The sequence below is a fragment of the Nothobranchius furzeri genome, chromosome 5 (assembly GCF_043380555.1).
Source record: "Nothobranchius furzeri strain GRZ-AD chromosome 5, NfurGRZ-RIMD1, whole genome shotgun sequence".
Taxonomy (NCBI): Eukaryota; Metazoa; Chordata; class Actinopteri; order Cyprinodontiformes; family Nothobranchiidae; genus Nothobranchius; species Nothobranchius furzeri.
The window spans coordinates 30,742,765-30,768,484 of NC_091745.1; positions in this window are offsets into that span (position 1 = coordinate 30,742,765).

Here is a 25,720-nt window from a genome sequence, read left to right on the forward strand (position 1 = left end):
CCCAGGTGGCCCACTGACCACGCATCCACATAAATAAATGTGATGCAGCTTATTGTAAGTCAGTATACATTTACCTGTGCATCAGCAAAGTGGAACATCAGTGGCTTTAGTCTCTGCTTTAATTTAAGCGAGACACCTGGATTGTGCCACAGATACATGAGGCCAGACTTCACTCTACCACTGCAGAGATCCTTATACACAGTCTGAGTAGAGACAAGAGTTAAAAATAAGCAACATTACCACAGATAACAAGAGATTGCATTATCCTATGTCCAATTTTAGAGTCTTAATTTATTATAATTAAACATTACCTTAATTTCACCATCTGAAATCACTGCCTGGGTTCCATTTTTCAAAGCCTCGATTGTCCTGTAATTTAGATAAAAATACATCTTATTAGCAAATGAAGAATACAAGCACATGTAAGGAGTTTTGTCAGTGTCACTTGAAGAAGTCCAATATTCATTTTAGATCTATATTTAAGGCCTGTAACTCCTGAATGATTTGCAGCTACATGTGCTTAAATCCAGTAATATTAATATAAACCAAACCCGATCAAAGCAGTCAGTCGACAAAAATATCTATTTTTTATAAGGATAGGATTATTCTGAAACAGAATCAGAAGGAGGGCGGCATTAATTAGAGAAGTGGTTACTATGTCAAAGTTATTGTATCTGTTGCAGGACACCTGATTTGTGCAACCACAGTAGAATGACCCAGCACACCACACACAATAACTGAAAAATATTTAGAGATATTGAAAGCTAAGCTTGTCCAGAAAATACATTTTATTTCTGGGTGCACAGGACCAGTTCTAGTGTGGGCCAGATGCTGAAAAATAAATTCATAAATCTGTCTTTTTTGAAGTTTCACAAATCAGAGGAAAGTTTCACAAATCACAAACTATGTTTTATGCATTCCTACGAGCCCAGAATAATCTAAAACAGGTTTGAAGAGTGTATGTGTTGTAGGTTTTGAGCTAGAGCAGAATAAAAATGGTCAGAGAAAAATTGGGTGTATTAGCCCTTTAGCCATTTCCCGAATCGGAAGCTCACTTTAGCCTCGTATGAAAACTAGTGATTGAAACAACTTACAAATCTCTGAAAATCTACGCTTTTTAATTAAAAAAGGGTATTAATAACGTTTCAGTCAAGTCAGTATTAGAAATCGTGGTCTTTATATCATATCTAAATTATATATAAAGTTAATATTATTACTTTAACTGTTTTAACAAACAGGGAGACCAGAAAAATCAAATAGCTAAGTTAAAGCTAAGCTACAATTGCTGATAGCTTTATTTATGTAGCTTTTGTGTTAGCTAGCTTGTGATCTCCCTGCATTTGTTTTAAGACTGCGTGTTAATATTGAAACAATTAGCTATGAAACACGGTGCCTTTGCAATAATTCTCTGGTAAAGCTTTAAACGCTACAGTGCCTACATTTAAGAACTAAGAACGGTTGCAACAATTAGTTAATTTCATCCTTATCCTTCTTTCTTTATCTATCATCCTTATCCTTACCTTTCCTCAATTGAAACCCGCCGAGTATGGTTGAAACAAAAACAACGTAGCGGCCGCCAAAAAAAGACCAACTTCCTGCCGAGGTCTTTCGCTCGTCGATTTTCCGGTAAAAGTAATGACACGCCATCTTGCTCTCGACACACCAGCTGATGTCTGCAGCCAGGTCCTACTCAACTAACAGCCCATACTACCAGAAAAAAGAATGGAGTCATTGGCACTTATGGTTTTTAAATGGGACCCAGAAATATGCTGCACCAAGCACAATTTCACATTATTCTGGATCCAGTTCTCTGACAAAAGCTTCAATCAGGCTGAAACATCACAGACAAGTAGAACCTATTGAGTTGTAAGTGATCTGAACTTTTCATGATGATAGCACCTTTCTACGGAGGTCAAATGATGTCACAAAGGTCACCGGGCCTTGTGACACTTAAAGGCCTGCTTACAAAAACAGCTTTGGGGGCATATAACTTGGCTTGTGAATGCCCTAGAGAGGTCAGGTTTGTTTTAACATACTCCAATTAATGGTCTATATCTAGAACAGAAGGAATGGAGTCATTAGCCTTATGGTTTTTAAATGGCACCCAGAAATATGTTGTCGCACGCCCAATTTTCAGATTATTCTGGTTGCATTTCTGTGATACAAGCTCCAACCTGTCTGAAATTAACACATGTTAGACCTGTGAGGTCATGGAACACACAGAAACAGTTTCAAGTCTCTAGGTGGAAGAGAACCCTTTTTTCAGCTGAAATCCATCATTTTCTCTGACCTCTGTGCCAGAACAGCACCGGAACAACAAGCTACGGCTACCAAACTGCCTGGGCTAGCTCGGGGTGACGGCGGCGTGCCAAATCGATGCTTGTTTGGTGAAAATCGGTTGAGAAATGCCACTTTGCCGAGCACATGGCAGAAATGGAGGGAAAAACTGAGGGAAAACTGCCCACCGGGCCCAAAGGGACACTTAAAACGATGCGACCGGCACGAATTCGAAATCTGTGGTTCGGGTCAGTACTGGAATGCACCCGATGTATTTTCGTGCAACTCGGACCAACGTGGGCTGAACGGCGAACGAAAAGGGCCTCAAATTGGAGACCAAAATTGCTTTTACATTCATGTAAGGGAAATGGCAAAAATGCATGTGAAATGGCAGAAGGCCGCAAAAGAGGCCTGAGCTAAATTTTCACACTTTTGGGCCGCCGTTTGAATTCGGTTTGGCATAGCCGCACGGAATTTGGGTTGGTGCATCCTGGCTACCGTCTCATCCATGCACGTTGAAATCGCGTCCGTCGAACCTTTTCGAGGGCCCTTAAGGGACCCGTGTCTGAGCAGATTTTGGCCCGCCTGCCACAAGACATTTCACAAGCTCCAATCTGTCTGCAATTTACACATGTTGGACCTGTGAGGTCAAGGAACACACAGTAGCAGTTTCAAGTCTCTAAGTTGAAGACAACCCTATTTTTCAGCCCCAAAACAGCCCAAATACATCATTTTATCTGCATGTACCAAGAGGCTGTGAACCTTGACGCTTCTGAATAAGCCAGCAACTTGAAAATGAAATATGTTGTAGCTGTCAGCGATCTAAAGAAACAGTACAAGTTTCAAGTCTCTAGGTTGAAGAGAACCCTGTTTTTCAGCCCCAAAACAGCCCAAATCCATCATTTCATCTGCATGTACAAAGAGGCTGTAAACTTTGACCCTTCTCAATGAGCCAGCAACTTGAAAATGGCATATGTTGTAGCTGTCAGCTATCTAAATAAACAGGAGCAGTTTCAAGTCTCTAGGTTGAAGACAACCCTGTTTTTCAGCCCCAAAACCGCCCAAATCCATCATTTTCTCTGCACGTACCAAGAGGCTGTGAACGTTGACCCTTCTGAATAAGCCAGCAACTTGAAAATGGAATATGTTGTAGCTGTCAGCTATCTAAATAACCAGTAGCAGTTTCAAGTCTCTAGGTTGAAGACAACCATGTGTTACAGCCCCAAAACTGCCCAAATCTATCATTTTATCTGCATGTACCAAGAGGCTGTGAACTTTGACCCTTCTCAATGAGCCAGCAACTTGAAAATGAAATATGTTGTAGCTGTCCGCTATTTAAATAAACAGTAGCAGTTTCAAGTCTCTAGGTTGAAGAGAACCCTGTTTTTCAGCTGAAATCCATCATTTTTCTGACCTCTGACCCAGAACAGCACCGGAACAGCGAGCTACGATCACCAAACTGCCTGGGCTAGCTCGGGGTGACGGCGGCGTGCCAAATCGATGTTTCTTTGGTGAAAATCGGTTGAGAAATGCCACTTTGCCCAGCACATGGCAGAAATGGAGGGAAAAAGGAGGGAAAACTGCCCTCCAGCTCCAAACGGACACTTAGCACGATGCGACAGGCACAAATTCGAAATCTGTGGTTTGGACCACTGCTGGGATGCACCGAAATAATTTTCGGGCGCCTCGGATCAACGATGGCTGAACGGCGGCCGAAAAGGGGCTAAAATCTTGGTAAGGCTTTGTTTGGGGCCTAGAGTTTGGCCGGTTGCTTTTAAATAATTAAAAATAGTTATGTTCTACGTAGGGACATGAAATTCACATATGTTGTAAAGAAGGACATGCCGAATCATAATATTTTAGCTGCGTCACACTACGTCGCTCACTGACCAAGTTCGGCCACTAGGGGGGCGCAGTCGAACATTTTTTTCATTCTCTGGTTCGGAACTCTGGTACGAGCGCAAAAATCTACTCGCCTTTTCGATAGCCCTCACGGCGCTAGAATTGCGCCATTGCAAATCTGCAAAAATCGCGTGCTTTGGGGGGCTATATCTCCGGAACCGCAAATATTTTGACACCGAACCACCTCGGCTGGACTCGTGCTTGGCCCCCGAACCACATATCCGAAGATGGTGCCGCTGACGCCAGCAGAACTTTTTTTTCCCACTTTTCAACAGCCAAATACAAGTCCTCTTTCAGGCGTTGCGTCTCAGAGGGCATTTTTTGGCCAAACTTGGACACGACTTTTTTTTTTTTTTTCAATTTTGACAGTGGATTATGATTGCTTGGCACCACGGGGACCACCTCTCCAAAAACTGGACGGATCGGGCATTCCCTGGTAAAGCTTGTGGCCAAAAAGAGCGTGACCCCTGGCGACCTAGGGTTCAGAAAAGCACTGAAACAACGAGCTACGGCTACCATACTGCCTGAGCTAGCTTGGGGTGATGGCTGCATGCCAAATCGATGTTTGTTTTGTTAAAATCGGTTGAGAAAAGACACTTTGGCAAGCACATGGCAAAAACGGCGGGGAAACTGCCCTCCGGCCCCAAAGGGACGCTTAACACGATGCGACCAGCACGAATTCGAAATCTGTGGTTCGGGCCAGTACTGGGATGCACCCGATGAGTTTTCGTGCGCCTCGGACCAACGTGGGCTGAACGGCGGACGAAAAGGGCCTCAAATTGGAGACCAAAATTGCTTTTACATTCATGTAAGGGAAATGGCAAAAATGTATGTGAAATGGCAGAAGGCCGCAAATGAAGCCTGAGCTAAATTTTCACACTTCTGGGCCTTTTGAATTTGGTTCGGTGTAGCCGCATGAAATTTGGGGTGCTGCATCCCAGTTACCGTCTCATCCATACACGTCGAAATCGCGGCCGTCGGACCTTTTTGAGGGCCCTCTTGGGACGCGTGTCCGAACAGATTTTGGCCCGCCTGCCACAAGACATTTCACAAGTTCCAATCTGTCTGCAATTTACACATGTTGGACCTGTGAGGTCAAGGAACACACAGTAGCAGTTTCAAGTCTCTAGGTTGTTTGGTGAAAATCGGTTGAGAAATGCCACTTTGCCGAGCACATGGCAGAAATGGAGGGAAAAAAGGAGGGAAAACTGCCCACCGGGCCCATAGGGACACTTAAAACGATGCGACCGGCACGAATTCGAAATTTGTGGTTCGGGCCAGTACTGGGATGCACCCGATGAGTTTTCGTGCGCCTCGGACCAACGTGGGCTGAACGGCGGACGAAAAGGGCCTCAAATTGGAGACCAAAATTGTTTTTACATTCATGTAAGGGAAATGGCAAAATTGTATGTGAAATGGCAGCAGGCCGCAAATGAAGCCTGAGCTAAATTTTCACACTTCTGGGCCGCCGTTTGAATTCAGTTTGGCGTAGGCGCACGAAATTTGGGGTGGTACATCCCGGCTACCGTCTCATCCAAGCACGTCGAAATCGTGACCGTCGGACCTTTTCGAGGGCCCTTAAGGGACGCGCGTCTTCTGTGCAGATTTTGGTCAAACGTGGGAAACCGCCCTCGGGAACGTCACACGGACCTGGTTTTCGCACGGCACCCAACCGGGGAGGCCCCGAGTCTGCCCCCCGAGTGAAAATGCCCAAAAACTTTGGGAAAAGCAACTTTGCCGTTTCGGGTCGTGGGGTCGTCGTTTTCGGAGAGCACGCCGCCGGCGGAAGGGGACGACCTCCCGCGGCCTCGGTTTGACTACCGGACGACTTTTGGGACAAAACATCGGAATCGGGAGACGGCGGCGATGGCCCGGGTAACGGCGGGGGGGGGGGGGGGGGGGGCTAAAATGACTTCTTCGTTCTTTTTGTCCCCCAAACTACTTTCCCTTAGCCCATCGGGCACCCCTGGGACATGCTGGTCGAAACCCCCCACTCCCGGGTCAATGGGACACCCAGGGGACCGAGGAGCCCCCGTGGACCGGTCGGCTCCGTCGAGTGAAGGCAGCAGTGAAAGTGCATGGCAAATTCTACGGTGGAGCGTGATCGCCATCCTGTGGAATTTTTTGGTCGGTGCACGTTGTAAGCCTGATGGCAACATGTCGGGCTATTGATACGGTGACTATCGGGCCATTGGCAGTGCTCATTGCCATTGAGGCCAATTCTGTGCCGTGCAGCCTACATTGCATTGGAGGTGTCGGGCCATTGGCCCGACATGGCCTAAACCCACTACCAGGAAGCAGTTGCAACGGTTTCTGGGGTTTGCCAATTTTTATCGGCGGTTTATTAGGAACTATAGCCAGATAGCCGCTCCTATAACCTGTCTTACCTCTACCACTAGAACCTTCTCCTGGTCCCCAGAAGCAGAAGTGGCCTTTAGGACCCTCAAGAAGAAGTTCACGGAGGCTCCTGTTCTCACCAGGCCGGATCCAAACCAGCAGTTCACTGTTGAAATGGACGCTTCTGACACTGGGGTTGGAGCCGTTTTGTCCCAGGTATCTCCCGTCGATCATAGACTCCATCCCTGTGCCTTCTTTTCTAGACGTTTGACGCCGACAGAGAGTCGGTACGATGTGGGGGATCGAGAGTTGTTGGCAGTGAAGTTGGCCCTCAAAGAATGGAGGCACTGGCTGGAGGGAGCAGAACATCCTTTCGTGATCTGGACCGACCACAAGAACTTGACCTACCTCAAGGAAGCTAAACGGCTAAACCCACGCCAATACCGTTGGTCACTTTTCTTTACTCGATTTAACTTTGTCATTTCCTACCGGCCAGGGTCTAGGAACATTAAACCAGATGCCCTTTCCTGTCAGTACTCGTCTGAGGATGATCCCGTTCCGAGCACTATCCTGCCTCCGTCCTGCGTGGTGGCGGGAGTCACCTGGGAGATCAGAGACAGAGTTCTGGAAGCCCTCAGGGTCGATCCCGGTCCTGGTAACGGTCCTTCAAACAGACTTTTTGTTCCTCAGGTCATGCGAGGCAAGGTTATCCACTGGGCTCATACTGGAAAGTTCTCCATTCACCCTGGTGTCGGTCGGACTTTGGCCCTCATTAAGCGCTCCTTCTGGTGGCCGTCTATTTACAAGGACGTGAAGGAATACGTCTTGGCGTGCCATGTGTGTGCCCAACATAAAGGGTTTAATGGATCCCTTCCAGTCAGGCTTCCGATCCCTCCATAGCACCGAGTCAGCTCATCTTCGTGTTTTTAATGACATTTTATTAACCCTTGACTCTGGTTCTAATGTATTGCTGGTTTTATTGGATCTGTCGGCTGCTTTCGATACGGTTGATCATGCTATTCTGCTGACTCGGCTGAACCAGCTGGTCGGCATCCAGGGGACTGCCTTAGACTGGTTTAGGTCCTACTTCTGTGACCGCACCTTTAATGTTATGATGGGTAGTGCTGCCTCCCCCTCTGCGGCTTTGACTTGTGGTGTTCCTCAGGGCTCTATTCTTGGACCCCTTTTATTTAATTTATATATTTTGCCCCTGGGTGACATTTTTAAAAAACACCACATTGATTACCATTTTTATGCAGACGATTGCCAATTATATGCCTCTGTGAAGCCTAATGACTCCTTACTGCCCCTTGTTGAATGCTGTAATGATGTGAAGAGCTGGCTGTCAGAAAACTTTCTTTTGCTGAACGACGCTAAGACAGAGGCCATCATTTTCAGCCCTGGTACTTCTCAAAGTCCCCAACTGACCCTTCCATTTATCACAAGTGGGTTGAAAAACCGTGTCACAAACTTAGGGGTTGTGATGGACGCTAAACTAAAAATGGACATTCATGTCAACCAGGTAGTTAAGATCTGTTATTACCACCTGAGGCGTCTCTCTAAAGTTAAGCCCATTTTAAAAAGGCATCATCTTCATTCAGTTGTCCATGCATTTATTACTTCCCGTCTCGACTACTCTAACTCAGTGCTATACGGTATCTCCTCCTCCACTCTCGCTCGACTTCAGCTAGTGCAGAACGCAGCAGCTCGCTTCTTGACTGGCACCAGGCAGCGGGAACACATCACACCGGTTTTAGCAAATCTTCATTGGCTCCCCATCCATCTCCGGATAGAGTTTAAGATCCTGGTTTTTGTGTTTAAATCCCTAAATAACTTAGCACCTGGCTACTTGTCTGAGCTCATTCACCCATATGTCCCTACAAGATCCCTCCGATCAGCTGACCAACACCTCCTACATGTCCCTAGCTCTCGCTGTAAGTCCCGCGGGGAGCGCGCCTTTTCAGTTTGTGCACCGAAGCTCTGGAACCACTTGCCCCTCCCGATCAGACTCTCTTCCTCTCTTTCCCTTTTTAAGTCTCGTTTAAAAACTCACTTATATTCTCTGGCTTTTAATTCTGTCTAACTTATTCCCTTTCTACCTTTCCTTTTAGGGTTGGATTACTTGATTTTAATGGATTTAGTTTTTATTTTTGATTGTTTTTATTGTGTGTTTTGTTCAGCACTTTGGTCGGCTCTCATGCCGTGTTTAAATGTGCTATATAAATAAAATTGGTATGGTATGGTATGGTAACAACCGCTCGCCTGCTGGTCTACTCTGTCCTCTTCCTGTTCTGTCTCGTCCCTGGTCACACATCGCCTTGGATTTTGTGTGTGGATTGCCCGCCTCTCGTGGTTTCAATACCATATTGACTATCGTAGACAGGTTCTCCAAGGCTTGCCACCTTGTACCTCTGAAATCTCTCCCATCTTTAGCCATCACTGCCCAGCTCCTGATCAAACACGTGTTTCGTCTATATGGGATTCCTGAGGAGATTCTGTCTGACCGTGGCCCCCAGTTCATTTCCAGAGTCTGGAAGGAATTTGCCAACGCCTTGGGTGCCCGTGTAGCATTAACCTCCGGATTTCACCCGCAGACCAACGGACAGTGTGAGCGCATGAATCAGGAGCTGGGAGCTATGCTGCGTTGTGTATGTGCTACCAACCCCACCTCTTGGAGCGACCACCTGGCCTGGATGGAGTATGTCCACAACAGCCATGTGTCCACAGCCACAGGTCAGTCTCCCTTCGAAGCTTCTCTTGGCTACCAACCCTCTCTGTTTCCCCACCAGTCAGACTCCACCGTCACTACGCCACAGTTTCTCCGCCGGGCACGTCGAGCTTGGACGGCTACCAGAGCCACACTTCTACGCACTGCTGAACGGAACCGGCAGTTGGCGGATCGTCATCGCCGCCCGGCACCAGCCTACGCTCCTGGACAGATGGTTTGGCTGTCCTCCAGGGATGTACCTCTTAAAGCCACATCCAAGAAATTTGCTCCCAGGTTTCTAGGTCCTTTTAGGATTGTGGCAGTTCCCAGCCCTGTGACCATTCGTCTGGACCTTCCGCGATCTCTCCGGATTCATCCTGTTTTCCACGTGTCCTTGATCAAACCAGTGGCCACCAGTCCTCTCTGTCCGACCCCGGACCCGCCTCCGCCTGCTCGGTACTACAAGGGTGGTCTGGTCTACCGGGTTCGGCGGATACTCGACTCTCGTCCTCGGGGTCGGGGAGTACAGTACCTGGTGGACTGGGAGGGGTACGGCCCGGAGGAGCGTTCGTGGGTCCCCCGGGCGTTCATTGAGGATCCCTCCCTCATCTCAGACTTCGAGGCCTCTAGGACCACCGCTGGGGCACCAGGAGGCACCTGTTGAGAGGGGGGTAATGTCATCGTTCTCGGGTCTAGGTGAGTCCTCCTCCTCAACTAACAATCTTTGGGGTTCTGTGTTCCACAGGTGAGGAGCGGAGAGGTACCAGCTGTTCTGAGTTACTCATTTGGAGCTCGGGTTTAAAAGGAGGATGGAGACACTACTCGAAGCCGGATGATTACTCCAGTATAGGTAACGCCTGCCACTCGTACTTGTTTGACCTCGCATGTTTGGATTACTTGGATTTTGACCTTGGACTGTTTATTGGATTACGGCTTTGAACTTGCTCCTGAAGCTCAGTTTGTTTGCCCACCTAGGATTACCACCCCAACCTTCACCAAATTCTGCTAAGAACCACGGATCCTCATTCACGTCTCATCCTCCTCCACCGCTCCTGCATTTCTCCTCTCTGCTTCCTCACCTCCCGTCCGGCTGGATTACTACACTCGTCTCCTTGGCACCCCGCAGCTCGCTGAGCTAAGAAATCTGAGCAATCGCCCTCGGCATCATTCACTGGATTTCAGTGCTACTTCAGTTCCCGTTTGTTTAAATAAAGACTTTAATTTCTTACCTCCTGACTACTGAGCTGATTCTGCATGTCTTGGGTTAAACACCTTCCACAAGTCATGACACAGCGACTGCTCTGATCCTGCTGCTGTTGTCTGCTCTGCTCGTCAGCGTCAGCGACTGCGCTGTTCCTGCTGCTGTTTTCTGCTCTGCTCGTCGGCGTCAGCGACTGCTCTGATCCTGCTGCTGTTGTCTGCTCTGCTCGTCGGCGTCAGCGACTGCGCTGGACCTGCTGCTGTTGTCTGCTCTGCTTATCGGCGTCAGCGACTGCGCTGGTCCAACTGCTGTTGTCTGCTCTGCTCGTCGGCGTCAGCGACTGCTCTGGTCCTGCTGCTGTTTTCTGCTCTACTCGTCGGCGTCAGATACTGCGATGGTCCTGCTGTTGTTTTCACCTCTGCTCGTCGGCGTCTGCGACTGCGCTGGTCCTGCTGCTGTTTTCTGCTATGCTCGTCGACGTCAGCGACTGCGCTGGCCCTGCTGCTGTTGCCTGCTCTGCTCGTCGTCATTAGCAGCTGCGCTGGTCCTGCTGTTGCTTTCGGCTCTGCTCGTCAGCTGCGCTGGTCCTGCTTCTGTTTTCTGCTCTGCTCGTCGGCGTCAGCGACTGCCCTGGTCCTGCAGCAGTTTTCTGCTCTGCTCGTTGGTGTCAGCGACTGTGCTGGTCCTGCTGCTGTTTTCTGCTCTGCTCGTGGGCGTCAGCGACTGCGCTGGTCCTGCTGCTGTTGTCTGCTCTGCTCGTCGATTTCAACGCCTGCGCTGGTCCTGCCGCTGTTTTCTGCTCTGCTCGTCGGCGTCAGCGACTGCGGTGGTCCTGCTGCTGTTTTCAGCTCTGCTCGTCGGCGTCAGCGACTGCGCTGGTCCTGCTGCTGTTTTCTGCTCTGCTCGTCGGCGTCAGCGGCTGCTCTGGTCCTGCTGCTGTTGTCTGCTCTGCTCGTCGGCGACAGTGACTGCGCTGATCCTGCTGCTGTTTTCTGCTCTGCTCGTCGGCATCAGCGACTGCGCTGGTCCTGCTGCTGTTTTCTGCTTTGCTCGTCGGCGTCAGCGACTGCGCTGGTCCTGCCTCTGTTTTCTGCTCTGCTCATCGGCGTCAGCGACTGCGATGGTCCAGCTGCTGTTTTCTGTTCTGCTCGTCGGCATCAGCGACTGCCCTGGTCCTGCAGCTGTTTTCTGCTCTGCTCGTCGGCGTCAGCGACTGCGCTGGTCCTGCTGCTGCTTTCTGCTCTTCTCGTCAGCGACTGCACTGGTCCTGCTGCTGTTTTCTGCTCTGCTCGTTGGCGTCAGCGACTGCGATGGTCCAGCTACTGTTTTCTGCTCTGCTTGTCGGCGTCAGCGACTGCCCTGGTCCTGCTGATGTTGTCTGCTCTGCTCGTCGGCGTCAGCGACTGCGCTGGTCCTGCTGCTGTTTTCTGCTCTGCTCGTCGGCTTCAGCCACTGCGCTGGTCCTGCCGCTGTTTTCTGCTCTGCTCGTCGGCGTCAGCGAATGCGGTGGTCCTGCTGCTGTTTTCTGCTCTGCTCGTCGGCGTCAGCGACTGCGCTGGTCCTGCTGCTGTTGTCTGCTCTGCTCGTCGGCGTCAGCGACTGCGCTGATCCTGCTGCTGTTTTCTGCTCTGCACGTCAGCGTCAGCGACTGCACTGGTGCTGCCTCTGTTTTCTGCTCTGCTCGTCGGCGTCAGCGACTGCGCTTGTCCTGCCGCTGTTTTCTGCTCTGCTCGTCGGCGTCAGCAACTGCGCTGGTCCTGCTTCTGTTTTCTGCTCTGCTCGTCGGCGTTAGCGACTGCGCTGGTCCTGCTTTTGTTTTCTGGTCTGCTCGTCGGCGTCAGCGACTGCGGTGGTCCTGCTGCTTTTTTCTTCTCTGCTCGTCGGCGTCAGCGACTGCGCTGGTCCTGCTGCTGTTTTCTGCTCTGCTCGTCGGCGTCAGCGGCTGCTCTGGTCCTGCTGCTGTTGTCTGCTCTGCTCGTCGGCGTCAGCGACTAGGCTGATCCTGCTGCTGTTTTCTGCTCTGCTCGTCGGCGTCAGCGACTGCGATGGTCCAGCTGATGTTTTCTGCTCTGCTCGTCGGCGTCAGCGACTGCCCTGGTCCTGTAGCTGTTTTCTTCTCTGCTCGTCGGGGTCAGCGACTGCGCTGGTCCTGCTGCTGTTGTCTGCTCTGCTCGTCTAAATATAAGTGACTGCGCTGGTCCTGCTGCTGTTTTCTGCTCTGCACGTCGGAGTTAGCGACTGCGTTGGTCCTGCTGCTGTTTTCTGCTCTGCTCATCACAGTCAGTGAATGCGCTGGTCCTGCTGCTGTTTTCTGCTCTGCTCGTCGGCGTCAGCGACTGCTCTGATCCTGCTGCTGTTTTCTGCTCTGCTCGTCAATATCAGCGCCTGCGCTGGTCCTGCTGCTGCTTTCTGCTCTGCTCGTCAGGGACTGCGCTGGTCCTGCTGCTGTTTTCTGCTCTGCTCGTCGGCGTCAGCGATTGCGCTGGTCCTGCTGCTGTTTTCTGCTCTGCTCGTCGGCGTCAGCGACTACAATGGTCCTGCTGCTGTTTTCTGCTCTGCTCGTCGGCGTCAGCGATTGCGCTGGTCCTGCTGCTGTTTTCTGCTCTGCTCGTCGGCGTCAGCGACTACAATGGTCCTGCTGCTGTTTTCTGCTCTGCTCGCCGGCGTCAGTGACTGCGCTAGTCCTGCTGCTGTTTCCTGCTCTGCTCGTCGGCGTCAGCGACTGCTCTGATCCTGCTGCTGTTGTCTGTTCTGCTCGTCGGCGTCAGCGACTGCGCTGGTCCTGCCGCTGTTGTCGGCTCTGCTCGTCGGCGTCAGCGACTGCGCTGGTCCTGCCGCTGTTGTCTGCTCTGCTCGTCGGCGTCAGCGACTGCGCTGGTCCTGCCGCTGTTGTCTGCTCTGCTCGTCGGAGTCAGCTACTGCGCTGGTCTAGCCGCTGTTGTCTGCTCTGCTCGTTGGCGTCAGCGACTGCGCTGGTCCTGCTGCTGTTGTCTGCTCTGCTCGTCGGCGTCAGCGACTGCGCTGGTCCTGCTGCTGTCTTCTGCTCTGCTCGTCGGCATCAGCGGCTGCGCTGGTCCTGCTGCTGTTTTCTGCTCTGCTCGTCAGCGTCAGCGACTGCGCTGGCCCTGCTGCTGTTGTCTGCTCTGCTCGTCGGCGGCTGCGCTGGTCCTGCTGCTGCTTTCGGCTCTGCTCGTCAGCGACTGCGCTGGTCCTGCTGCTGTTTTCTGCTCTGCTCGTTGGCGTCAGCGACTGCGCTGGTCCTGCTTCTGTTGTCTGCTCTGCTCGTCGATTTCAGCGCCTGCGCTGGTCCTGCCGCGGTTTTCTGCTCTGCTCGTCGGCGTCAGCGACTGCGCTGGTCCTGCTGCTGTTTTCTGCTCTGCTCGTCGGCGTCAGCGGCTGCTCTGGTCCTGCTGCTGCTGTCTGCACTGCTCGTCGGCGTCAGCGACTGCGCTGATCCTGCTGCTGTTTTGTTCTCTGCTCGTCGGCGTCAGCGACTGCGCTGGTCCTGCCTCAGTTTTCTGCTCTGCTCGTCGGCGTCAGCGACTGCGCTGGTCCTGCCGCTGTTTTCTGCTCTGCTCGTCGGCGTCAGCGACTGCGCTGGTCCTGCTTCTGTTTTCTGCTCTGCTCGTCGGCGTCAGCGACTGCCCTGGTCCTGCTTCTGTTTTCTGGTCTGCTCGTCGGCGTCAGCGACTGCGGTGGTCCTGCTGCTTTTTTCTGCTCTGCTCGTCAGCGTCAGCGGCTGCTCTGGTCCTGCTGCTGTTGTCTGCTCTGCTCGTCAATATCAGCGCCTGCGCTGGTCCTGCTGCTGCTTTCTGCTCTGCTCGTCAGCGACTGCGCTGGTCCTGCTGCTGTTTTCTGCTCTGCTCGTTGGCGTCAGCGACTGCGCTGGTCCTGCTGCTGTTTTCTGCTCTGCTCGTCGGCGTCAGCGATTGCGCTGGTCCTGCTGCTGTTTTCTGCTCTGCTCGTCGGCGTCAGCGACTACAATGGTCTTGCTGCTGTTTTCTGCTCTGCTCGCCGGCGTCAGTGACTGCGCTGGTCCTGCTGCTGTTTTCTGCTCTGCTCGCCGGCGTCAGTGACTGCGCTGGTCCTGCTGCTGTTTTCTGTTCTGCTCATCGGCGTCAGCGAATGCGCTGGTCCTGCCGCTGTTGTCGGCTCTGCTCGACGGTGTCAGCGACTGCGCTGGTCCTGCCGCTGTTGTCTGCTCTGCTCGTTGGCGTCAGCGACTGCGATGGTCCAGCTACTGTTTTCTGCTCTGCTTGTCGGCGTCAGCGACTGCCCTGGTCCTGCTGATGTTGTCTGCTCTGCTCGTCGGCGTCAGCGACTGCGCTGGTCCTGCTGCTGTTTTCTGCTCTGCTCGTCGGCTTCATCCACTGCGCTGGTCCTGCCGCTGTTTTCTGCTCTGCTCGTCGGCGTCAGCGACTGCGCTGGTCCTGCTGCTGCTTTCTGCTCTTCTCGTCAGCGACTGCGCTGGTCCTGCTGCTGTTTTCTGCTCTGCTCGTTGGCGTCAGCGACTGCGATGGTCCAGCTACTGTTTTCTGCTCTGCTTGTCGGCGTCAGCGACTGCCCTGGTCCTGCTGATGTTGTCTGCTCTGCTCGTCGGCGTCAGCGACTGCGCTGGTCCTGCTGCTGTTTTCTGCTCTGCTCGTCGGCTTCAGCCACTGCGCTGGTCCTGCCGCTGTTTTCTGCTCTGCTCGTCGGCGTCAGCGACTGCGGTGGTCCTGCTGCTGTTTTCTGCTCTGCTCGTCGGCGTCAACGACTGCGCTGGTCCTGCTGCTGTTTTCTGCTCTGCTCGTCGGCGTCAGTGGCTGCTCTGGTCCTGTTGCTGTTGTCTGCTCTGCTCGTCGGCGTCAGCGACTGCGCTGATCCTGCTGCTGTTTTCTGCTCTGCACGTCAGCGTCAGTGACTGCGCTGGTGCTGCCTCTGTTTTCTGCTCTGCTCGTCGGCGTCAGCGACTGCGCTTGTCCTGCCGCTGTTTTCTGCTCTGCTCGTCGGCGTCAGCAACTGCGCTGGTCCTGCTTCTGTTTTCTGCTCTGCTCGTCGGCGTCAGCGACTGCGCTGGTCCTGCTGCTGTTTTCTGCTCTGCTCGTTGGCGTCAGCAACTGCGATGGTCCAGCTACTGTTTTCTGCTCTGCTTGTCGGCGCCAGCGACTACCCTGGTCCTGCTGATGTTGTCTGCTCTGCTCGTCGGCGTCAGCGACTGCGCTGGTCCTGCTGCTGTTTTCTGCTCTGCTCGTCGGCTTCAGCCACTGCGCTGGTCCTGCCGCTGTTTTCTGCTCTGCTCGTCGGCGTCAGCGACTGCGGTGGTCCTGCTGCTGTTTTCTGCTCTGCTCGTCGGCATCAGCGACTGCGCTGGTCCTGCTGCTGTTTTCCGCTCTGCTCGTCGGCGTCAGCGGCTGCTCTGGTCCTGTTGCTGTTTTCTGCTCTGCTCGCCGGCGTCAGCGACTGCGCTGATCCTGCTGCTGTTTTCTGCTCTGCACGTCAGCGTCAGCGACTGCGCTGGTGCTGCCTCTGTTTTCTGCTCTGCTCGTCGGCGTCAGCGACTGCGCTTGTCCTGCCGCTGTTTTCTGCTCTGCTCGTCGGCGTCAGCAACTGCGCTGGTCCTGCTTCTGTTTTCTGCTCTGCTCGTCGGCGTCAGTGACTGCGCTGGTCCTGCTTCTGTTTTCTGGTCTGCTCGTCGGCGTCAGCGACTGCGGTGGTCCTGCTGCTTTTTTCTGCTCTGCTCGTCGGCGTCAGCGACTGCGCTGGTCCTGCTGCTGTTTTCTGCTCTGCTCGTCGGCGTCAGCGGCTGCTCTGGTCCTGCTGCTGTTGTCTGCTCTGCTCGTCGGCGTCAGCAACTAGGCTGATCCTGCTGCTGTTTTCTGCTCTGCTCGTCGGCGTCAGCGACTGCGCTGGTCCTGCTTCTGTTTTCTGGTCTGCTCGTCGGCGTCAGCGACTGCGGTGGTCCTGCTGCTTTTTTCTGCTCTGCTCGTCGGCGTCAGCGACTGCGCTGGTCCTGCTGCTGTTTTCTGCTCTGCTAGTCGGCGTCAGCGGCTGCTCTGGTCCTGCTGCTGTTGTCTGCTCTGCTCGTCGGCGTCAGCGACTAGGCTGATCCTGCTGCTGTTTTCTGCTCTGCTCGTCGGCGTCAGCGACTGCGCTAGTCCTGCCTCTGTTTTCTGCTCTGCTCATCGGCGTCAGCGACTGCGATGGTCCAGCTGATGTTTTCTGCTCTGCTCGTCGGCGTCAGCCACTGCGATGGTCCAGCTGATGTTTTCTGCTCTGCTCGTCGGCGTCAGTGACTGCGCTGGTCCTGCTGCTGTTTTCTGCTCTGCACGTCAGAGTTAGCGACTGCGCTGGTCCTGCTGCTGTTTTCTGCTCTGCTCATCACAATCAGTGAATGCGCTGGTCCTGCTGCTGTTTTCTGCTCTAATCGTCAATATCAGCGCCTGCGCTGTTCCTGCTGCTGCTTTCTGCTCTGCTCGTCAGTGACTGCGCTGGTCCTGCTGCTGTTTTTGCTCTGCTCGTCGGCGTCAGCGACTGCGCTGGTCCTGCTGCTGTTTTCTGCTCTGCTCGTCGGCGTCAGCGATTGTGCTGGTCCTGCTGCTGTTTTCTGCTCTGCTCGTCGGCGTCAGCGACTACAATGGTCCTGCTGCTGTTTTCTGCTCTGCTCGCCGGCGTCAGTGACTGCGCTAGTCCTGCTGCTGTTTCCTGCTCTGCTCGTCGGCGTCAGCGACTGCTCTGATCCTGCTGCTGTTGTCTGTTCTGCTCGTCGGCGTCAGCGACTGTGCTGGTCCTGCCGCTGTTGTCGGCTCTGCTCGTCGGCGTCTGCGACTGCGCTGGTCCTGCTGCTGTTTTCTGCTATGCTCGTCGACGTCAGCGACTGCGCTGGCCCTGCTGCTGTTGCCTGCTCTGCTCGTCGTCATTAGCAGCTGCGCTGGTCCTGCTGTTGCTTTCGGCTCTGCTCGTCAGCTGCGCTGGTCCTGCTTCTGTTTTCTGCTCTGCTCGTCGGCGTCAGCGACTGCCCTGGTCCTGCAGCAGTTTTCTGCTCTGCTCGTTGGTGTCAGCGACTGTGCTGGTCCTGCTGCTGTTTTCTGCTCTGCTCGTGGGCGTCAGCGACTGCGCTGGTCCTGCTGCTGTTGTCTGCTCTGCTCGTCGATTTCAACGCCTGCGCTGGTCCTGCCGCTGTTTTCTGCTCTGCTCGTCGGCGTCAGCGACTGCGGTGGTCCTGCTGCTGTTTTCAGCTCTGCTCGTCGGCGTCAGCGACTGCGCTGGTCCTGCTGCTGTTTTCTGCTCTGCTCGTCGGCGTCAGCGGCTGCTCTGGTCCTGCTGCTGTTGTCTGCTCTGCTCGTCGGCGACAGTGACTGCGCTGATCCTGCTGCTGTTTTCTGCTCTGCTCGTCGGCATCAGCGACTGCGCTGGTCCTGCTGCTGTTTTCTGCTTTGCTCGTCGGCGTCAGCGACTGCGCTGGTCCTGCCTCTGTTTTCTGCTCTGCTCATCGGCGTCAGCGACTGCGATGGTCCAGCTGCTGTTTTCTGTTCTGCTCGTCGGCATCAGCGACTGCCCTGGTCCTGCAGCTGTTTTCTGCTCTGCTCGTCGGCGTCAGCGACTGCGCTGGTCCTGCTGCTGCTTTCTGCTCTTCTCGTCAGCGACTGCACTGGTCCTGCTGCTGTTTTCTGCTCTGCTCGTTGGCGTCAGCGACTGCGATGGTCCAGCTACTGTTTTCTGCTCTGCTTGTCGGCGTCAGCGACTGCCCTGGTCCTGCTGATGTTGTCTGCTCTGCTCGTCGGCGTCAGCGACTGCGCTGGTCCTGCTGCTGTTTTCTGCTCTGCTCGTCGGCTTCAGCCACTGCGCTGGTCCTGCCGCTGTTTTCTGCTCTGCTCGTCGGCGTCAGCGAATGCGGTGGTCCTGCTGCTGTTTTCTGCTCTGCTCGTCGGCGTCAGCGACTGCGCTGGTCCTGCTGCTGTTGTCTGCTCTGCTCGTCGGCGTCAGCGACTGCGCTGATCCTGCTGCTGTTTTCTGCTCTGCACGTCAGCGTCAGCGACTGCACTGGTGCTGCCTCTGTTTTCTGCTCTGCTCGTCGGCGTCAGCGACTGCGCTTGTCCTGCCGCTGTTTTCTGCTCTGCTCGTCGGCGTCAGCAACTGCGCTGGTCCTGCTTCTGTTTTCTGCTCTGCTCGTCGGCGTTAGCGACTGCGCTGGTCCTGCTTTTGTTTTCTGGTCTGCTCGTCGGCGTCAGCGACTGCGGTGGTCCTGCTGCTTTTTTCTTCTCTGCTCGTCGGCGTCAGCGACTGCGCTGGTCCTGCTGCTGTTTTCTGCTCTGCTCGTCGGCGTCAGCGGCTGCTCTGGTCCTGCTGCTGTTGTCTGCTCTGCTCGTCGGCGTCAGCGACTAGGCTGATCCTGCTGCTGTTTTCTGCTCTGCTCGTCGGCGTCAGCGACTGCGATGGTCCAGCTGATGTTTTCTGCTCTGCTCGTCGGCGTCAGCGACTGCCCTGGTCCTGTAGCTGTTTTCTTCTCTGCTCGTCGGGGTCAGCGACTGCGCTGGTCCTGCTGCTGTTGTCTGCTCTGCTCGTCTAAATATAAGTGACTGCGCTGGTCCTGCTGCTGTTTTCTGCTCTGCACGTCGGAGTTAGCGACTGCGTTGGTCCTGCTGCTGTTTTCTGCTCTGCTCATCACAGTCAGTGAATGCGCTGGTCCTGCTGCTGTTTTCTGCTCTGCTCGTCGGCGTCAGCGACTGCTCTGATCCTGCTGCTGTTTTCTGCTCTGCTCGTCAATATCAGCGCCTGCGCTGGTCCTGCTGCTGCTTTCTGCTCTGCTCGTCAGGGACTGCGCTGGTCCTGCTGCTGTTTTCTGCTCTGCTCGTCGGCGTCAGCGATTGCGCTGGTCCTGCTGCTGTTTTCTGCTCTGCTCGTCGGCGTCAGCGACTACAATGGTCCTGCTGCTGTTTTCTGCTCTGCTCGTCGGCGTCAGCGATTGCGCTGGTCCTGCTGCTGTTTTCTGCTCTGCTCGTCGGCGTCAGCGACTACAATGGTCCTGCTGCTGTTTTCTGCTCTGCTCGCCGGCGTCAGTGACTGCGCTAGTCCTGCTGCTGTTTCCTGCTCTGCTCGTCGGCGTCAGCGACTGCTCTGATCCTGCTGCTGTTGTCTGTTCTGCTCGTCGGCGTCAGCGACTGCGCTGGTCCTGCCGCTGTTGTCGGCTCTGCTCGTCGGCGTCAGCGACTGCGCTGGTCCTGCCGCTGTTGTCTGCTCTGCTCGTCGGCGTCAGCGACTGCGCTGGTCCTGCCGCTGTTGTCTGCTCTGCTCGTCGGAGTCAGCTACTGCGCTGGTCTAGCCGCTGTTGTCTGCTCTGCTCGTTGGCGTCAGCGACTGCGCTGGTCCTGCTGCTGTTGTCTGCTCTGTTCGTCGGCGTCAGCGACTGCGCTGGTCCTGCTGCTGTCTTCTGCTCTGCTCGTCGGCATCAGCGGCTGCGCTGGTCCTGCTGCTGTTTTCTGCTCTGCTCGTCAGCGTCAGCGACTGCGCTGGCCCTGCTGCTGTTGTCTGCTCTGCTCGTCGGCGGCTGCGCTGGTCCTGCTGCTGCTTTCGGCTCTGCTCGTCAGCGACTGCGCTGGTCCTGCTGCTGTTTTCTGCTCTGCTCGTTGGCGTCAGCGACTGCGCTGGTCCTGCTTCTGTTGTCTGCTCTGCTCGTCGATTTCAGCGCCTGCGCTGGTCCTGCCGCGGTTTTCTGCTCTGCTCGTCGGCGTCAGCGACTGCGCTGGTCCTGCTGCTGTTTTCTGCTCTGCTCGTCGGCGTCAGCGGCTGCTCTGGTCCTGCTGCTGCTGTCTGCACTGCTCGTCGGCGTCAGCGACTGCGCTGATCCTGCTGCTGTTTTGTTCTCTGCTCGTCGGCGTCAGCGACTGCGCTGGTCCTGCCTCAGTTTTCTGCTCTGCTCGTCGGCGTCAGCGACTGCGCTGGTCCTGCCGCTGTTTTCTGCTCTGCTCGTCGGCGTCAGCGACTGCGCTGGTCCTGCTTCTGTTTTCTGCTCTGCTCGTCGGCGTCAGCGACTGCCCTGGTCCTGCTTCTGTTTTCTGGTCTGCTCGTCGGCGTCAGCGACTGCGGTGGTCCTGCTGCTTTTTTCTGCTCTGCTCGTCAGCGTCAGCGGCTGCTCTGGTCCTGCTGCTGTTGTCTGCTCTGCTCGTCAATATCAGCGCCTGCGCTGGTCCTGCTGCTGCTTTCTGCTCTGCTCGTCAGCGACTGCGCTGGTCCTGCTGCTGTTTTCTGCTCTGCTCGTTGGCGTCAGCGACTGCGCTGGTCCTGCTGCTGTTTTCTGCTCTGCTCGTCGGCGTCAGCGATTGCGCTGGTCCTGCTGCTGTTTTCTGCTCTGCTCGTCGGCGTCAGCGACTACAATGGTCTTGCTGCTGTTTTCTGCTCTGCTCGCCGGCGTCAGTGACTGCGCTGGTCCTGCTGCTGTTTTCTGCTCTGCTCGCCGGCGTCAGTGACTGCGCTGGTCCTGCTGCTGTTGTCTGTTCTGCTCATCGGCGTCAGCGAATGCGCTGGTCCTGCCGCTGTTGTCGGCTCTGCTCGACGGTGTCAGCGACTGCGCTGGTCCTGCCGCTGTTGTCTGCTCTGCTCGTTGGCGTCAGCGACTGCGATGGTCCAGCTACTGTTTTCTGCTCTGCTTGTCGGCGTCAGCGACTGCCCTGGTCCTGCTGATGTTGTCTGCTCTGCTCGTCGGCGTCAGCGACTGCGCTGGTCCTGCTGCTGTTTTCTGCTCTGCTCGTCGGCTTCATCCACTGCGCTGGTCCTGCTGCTGTTTTCTGCTCTGCTCGTCGGCTTCATCCACTGCGCTGGTCCTGCTGCTGCTTTCTGCTCTTCTCGTCAGCGACTGCGCTGGTCCTGCTGCTGTTTTCTGCTCTGCTCGTTGGCGTCAGCGACTGCGATGGTCCAGCTACTGTTTTCTGCTCTGCTTGTCGGCGTCAGCGACTGCCCTGGTCCTGCTGATGTTGTCTGCTCTGCTCGTCGGCGTCAGCGACTGCGCTGGTCCTGCTGCTGTTTTCTGCTCTGCTCGTCGGCTTCAGCCACTGCGCTGGTCCTGCCGCTGTTTTCTGCTCTGCTCGTCGGTGTCAGCGACTGCGGTGGTCCTGCTGCTGTTTTCTGCTCTGCTCGTCGGCGTCAACGACTGCGCTGGTCCTGCTGCTGTTTTCTGCTCTGCTCGTCGGCGTCAGTGGCTGCTCTGGTCCTGTTGCTGTTGTCTGCTCTGCTCGTCGGCGTCAGCGACTGCGCTGATCCTGCTGCTGTTTTCTGCTCTGCACGTCAGCGTCAGTGACTGCGCTGGTGCTGCCTCTGTTTTCTGCTCTGCTCGTCGGCGTCAGCGACTGCGCTTGTCCTGCCGCTGTTTTCTGCTCTGCTCGTCGGCGTCAGCAACTGCGCTGGTCCTGCTTCTGTTTTCTGCTCTGCTCGTCGGCGTCAGCGACTGCGCTGGTCCTGCTGCTGTTTTCTGCTCTGCTCGTTGGCGTCAGCAACTGCGATGGTCCAGCTACTGTTTTCTGCTCTGCTTGTCGGCGCCAGCGACTACCCTGGTCCTGCTGATGTTGTCTGCTCTGCTCGTCGGCGTCAGCGACTGCGCTGGTCCTGCTGCTGTTTTCTGCTCTGCTCGTCGGCTTCAGCCACTGCGCTGGTCCTGCCGCTGTTTTCTGCTCTGCTCGTCGGCGTCAGCGACTGCGGTGGTCCTGCTGCTGTTTTCTGCTCTGCTCGTCGGCATCAGCGACTGCGCTGGTCCTGCTGCTGTTTTCCGCTCTGCTCGTCGGCGTCAGCGGCTGCTCTGGTCCTGTTGCTGTTTTCTGCTCTGCTCGTCGGCGTCAGCGACTGCGCTGATCCTGCTGCTGTTTTCTGCTCTGCACGTCAGCGTCAGCGACTGCGCTGGTGCTGCCTCTGTTTTCTGCTCTGCTCGTCGGCGTCAGCGACTGCGCTTGTCCTGCCGCTGTTTTCTGCTCTGCTCGTCGGCGTCAGCAACTGCGCTGGTCCTGCTTCTGTTTTCTGCTCTGCTCGTCGGCGTCAGTGACTGCGCTGGTCCTGCTTCTGTTTTCTGGTCTGCTCGTCGGCGTCAGCGACTGCGGTGGTCCTGCTGCTTTTTTCTGCTCTGCTCGTCGGCGTCAGCGACTGCGCTGGTCCTGCTGCTGTTTTCTGCTCTGCTCGTCGGCGTCAGCGGCTGCTCTGGTCCTGCTGCTGTTGTCTGCTCTGCTCGTCGGCGTCAGCAACTAGGCTGATCCTGCTGCTGTTTTCTGCTCTGCTCGTCGGCGTCAGCGACTGCGCTGGTCCTGCTTCTGTTTTCTGGTCTGCTCGTCGGCGTCAGCGACTGCGGTGGTCCTGCTGCTTTTTTCTGCTCTGCTCGTCGGCGTCAGCGACTGCGCTGGTCCTGCTGCTGTTTTCTGCTCTGCTAGTCGGCGTCAGCGGCTGCTCTGGTCCTGCTGCTGTTGTCTGCTCTGCTCGTCGGCGTCAGCGACTGCGATGGTCCAGCTGATGTTTTCTGCTCTGCTCGTCGGCGTCAGCCACTGCGATGGTCCAGCTGATGTTTTCTGCTCTGCTCGTCGGCGTCAGTGACTGCGCTGGTCCTGCTGCTGTTTTCTGCTCTGCACGTCAGAGTTAGCGACTGCGCTGGTCCTGCTGCTGTTTTCTGCTCTGCTCATCACAATCAGTGAATGCGCTGGTCCTGCTGCTGTTTTCTGCTCTAATCGTCAATATCAGCGCCTGCGCTGTTCCTGCTGCTGCTTTCTGCTCTGCTCGTCAGTGACTGCGCTGGTCCTGCTGCTGTTTTTGCTCTGCTCGTCGGCGTCAGCGACTGCGCTGGTCCTGCTGCTGTTTTCTGCTCTGCTCGTCGGCGTCAGCGATTGTGCTGGTCCTGCTGCTGTTTTCTGCTCTGCTCGTCGGCGTCAGCGACTACAATGGTCCTGCTGCTGTTTTCTGCTCTGCTCGCCGGCGTCAGTGACTGCGCTAGTCCTGCTGCTGTTTCCTGCTCTGCTCGTCGGCGTCAGCGACTGCTCTGATCCTGCTGCTGTTGTCTGTTCTGCTCGTCGGCGTCAGCGACTGTGCTGGTCCTGCCGCTGTTGTCGGCTCTGCTCGTCGGCGTCAGCGACTGCGCTGGTCCTGCCGCTGTTGTCTGCTCTGCTCGTCGGCGTCAGCGACTGCGCTGGTCCTGCCGCTGTTGTCTGCTCTGCTCGTCGGAGTCAGCTACTGCGCTGGTCCAGCCTCTGTTGTCTGCTCTGCTCGTCGGCGTCAGCGACTGCGCTGGTCCTGCTGCTGTTGTCTGCTCTGCTCGTCGGCGTCAGCGACTACAATGGTCTTGCTGCTGTTTTCTGCTCTGCTCGCCGGCGTCAGTGACTGCGGTGGTCCTGCTGCTGTTTCTTGCTCTGCTCGTCGGCGTCAGCGACTGCTCTGATACTGCTGCTGTTGTCTTTTCTGCTCGTCGGCGTCAGCGAATGCGCTGGTCCTGCCGCTGTTGTCGGCTCTGCTCGTTGGCGTCAGCGACTGCGATGGTCCAGCTACTGTTTTCTGCTCTGCTTGTCGGCGTCAGCAAATGCCCTGGTCCTGCTGATGTTGTCTGCTCTGCTCGTCGGCGTCAGCGACTGCGCTGGTCCTGCTGCTGTTTTCTGCTCTGCTCGTCGGCTTCATCCACTGCGCTGGTCCTGCCGCTGTTTTCTGCTCTGCTCGTCGGCGTCAGCGACTGCGCTGGTCCTGCTGCTGCTTTCTGCTCTTCTCGTCAGCGACTGCGCTGGTCCTGCTGCTGTTTTCTGCTCTGCTCGTTGGCGTCAGCGACTGCGATGGTCCAGCTACTGTTTTCTGCTCTGCTTGTCGGCGTCAGCGACTGCCCTGGTCCTGCTGATGTTGTCTGCTCTGCTCGTCGGCGTCAGCGACTGCGCTGGTCCTGCTGCTGTTTTCTGCTCTGCTCGTCGGCTTGAGCCACTGCGCTGGTCCTGCCGCTGTTTTCTGCTCTGCTCGTCGGCGTCAGCGACTGCGCTGGTCCTGCTGCTGTTTTCTGCTCTGCTCGTCGGCGTCAGCGGCTGCTCTGGTCCTGTTGCTGTTGTCTAGTCTGCTCGTCGGCGTCAGGGACCGCGCTGATCCTGCTGCTGTTTTCTGCTCTGCACGTCAGCGTCAGTGACTGCGCTGGTGCTGCCTCTGTTTTCTGCTCTGCTCGTCGGCGTCAGCAACTGCGCTGGTCCTGCTTCTGTTTTCTGCTCTGCTCGTCGGCGTCAGCGACTGCGCTGGTCCTGCCGCTGTTGTCTGCTCTGCTCGTCGGCGTCAGCGACTGCGCTGGTCCTGCCGCTGTTGTCTGCTCTGCTCGTCGGAGTCAGCTACTGCGCTGGTCTAGCCGCTGTTGTCTGCTCTGCTCGTTGGCGTCAGCGACTGCGCTGGTCCTGCTGCTGTCTTCTGCTCTGCTCGTCGGCATCAGCGGCTGCGCTGGTCCTGCTGCTGTTTTCTGCTCTGCTCGTCAGCGTCAGCGACTGCGCTGGCCCTGCTGCTGTTGTCTGCTCTGCTCGTCGGCGTCAGCGGCTGCGCTGGTCCTGCTGCTGCTTTCGGCTCTGCTCGTCAGCGACTGCGCTGGTCCTGCTGCTGTTTTCTGCTCTGCTCGTTGGCGTCAGCGACTGCGCTGGTCCTGCTTCTGTTGTCTGCTCTGCTCGTCGATTTCAGCGCCTGCGCTGGTCCTGCCGCGGTTTTCTGCTCTGCTCGTCAGCGTCAGCGACTGCGCTGGTCCTGCTGCTGTTTTCTGCTCTGCTCGTCGGCGTCAGCGGCTGCTCTGGTCCTGCTGCTGCTGTCTGCACTGCTCGTCGGCGTCAGCGACTGCGCTGATCCTGCTGCTGTTTTGTTCTCTGCTCGTCGGCGTCAGCGACTGCGCTGGTCCTGCCTCAGTTTTCTGCTCTGCTCGTCGGCGTCAGCGACTGCGCTGGTCCTGCCGCTGTTTTCTGCTCTGCTCGTCGGCGTCAGCGACTGCGCTGGTCCTGCTTCTGTTTTCTGCTCTGCTCGTCGGCGTCAGCGACTGCCCTGGTCCTGCTTCTGTTTTCTGGTCTGCTCGTCGGCGTCAGCGACTGCAGGGGTCCTGCTGCTTTTTTCTGCTCTGCTCGTCAGCGTCAGCGGCTGCTCTGGTCCTGCTGCTGCTTTCTGCTCTGCTCGTCAGCGACTGCGCTGGTCCTGCTGCTGTTTTCTGCTCTGCTCGTTGGCGTCAGCGACTGCGCTGGTCCTGCTGCTGTTTTCTGCTCTGCTCGTCGGCGTCAGCGATTGCGCTGGTCCTGCTGCTGTTTTCTGCTCTGCTCGTCGGCGTCAGCGACTACAATGGTCTTGCTGCTGTTTTCTGCTCT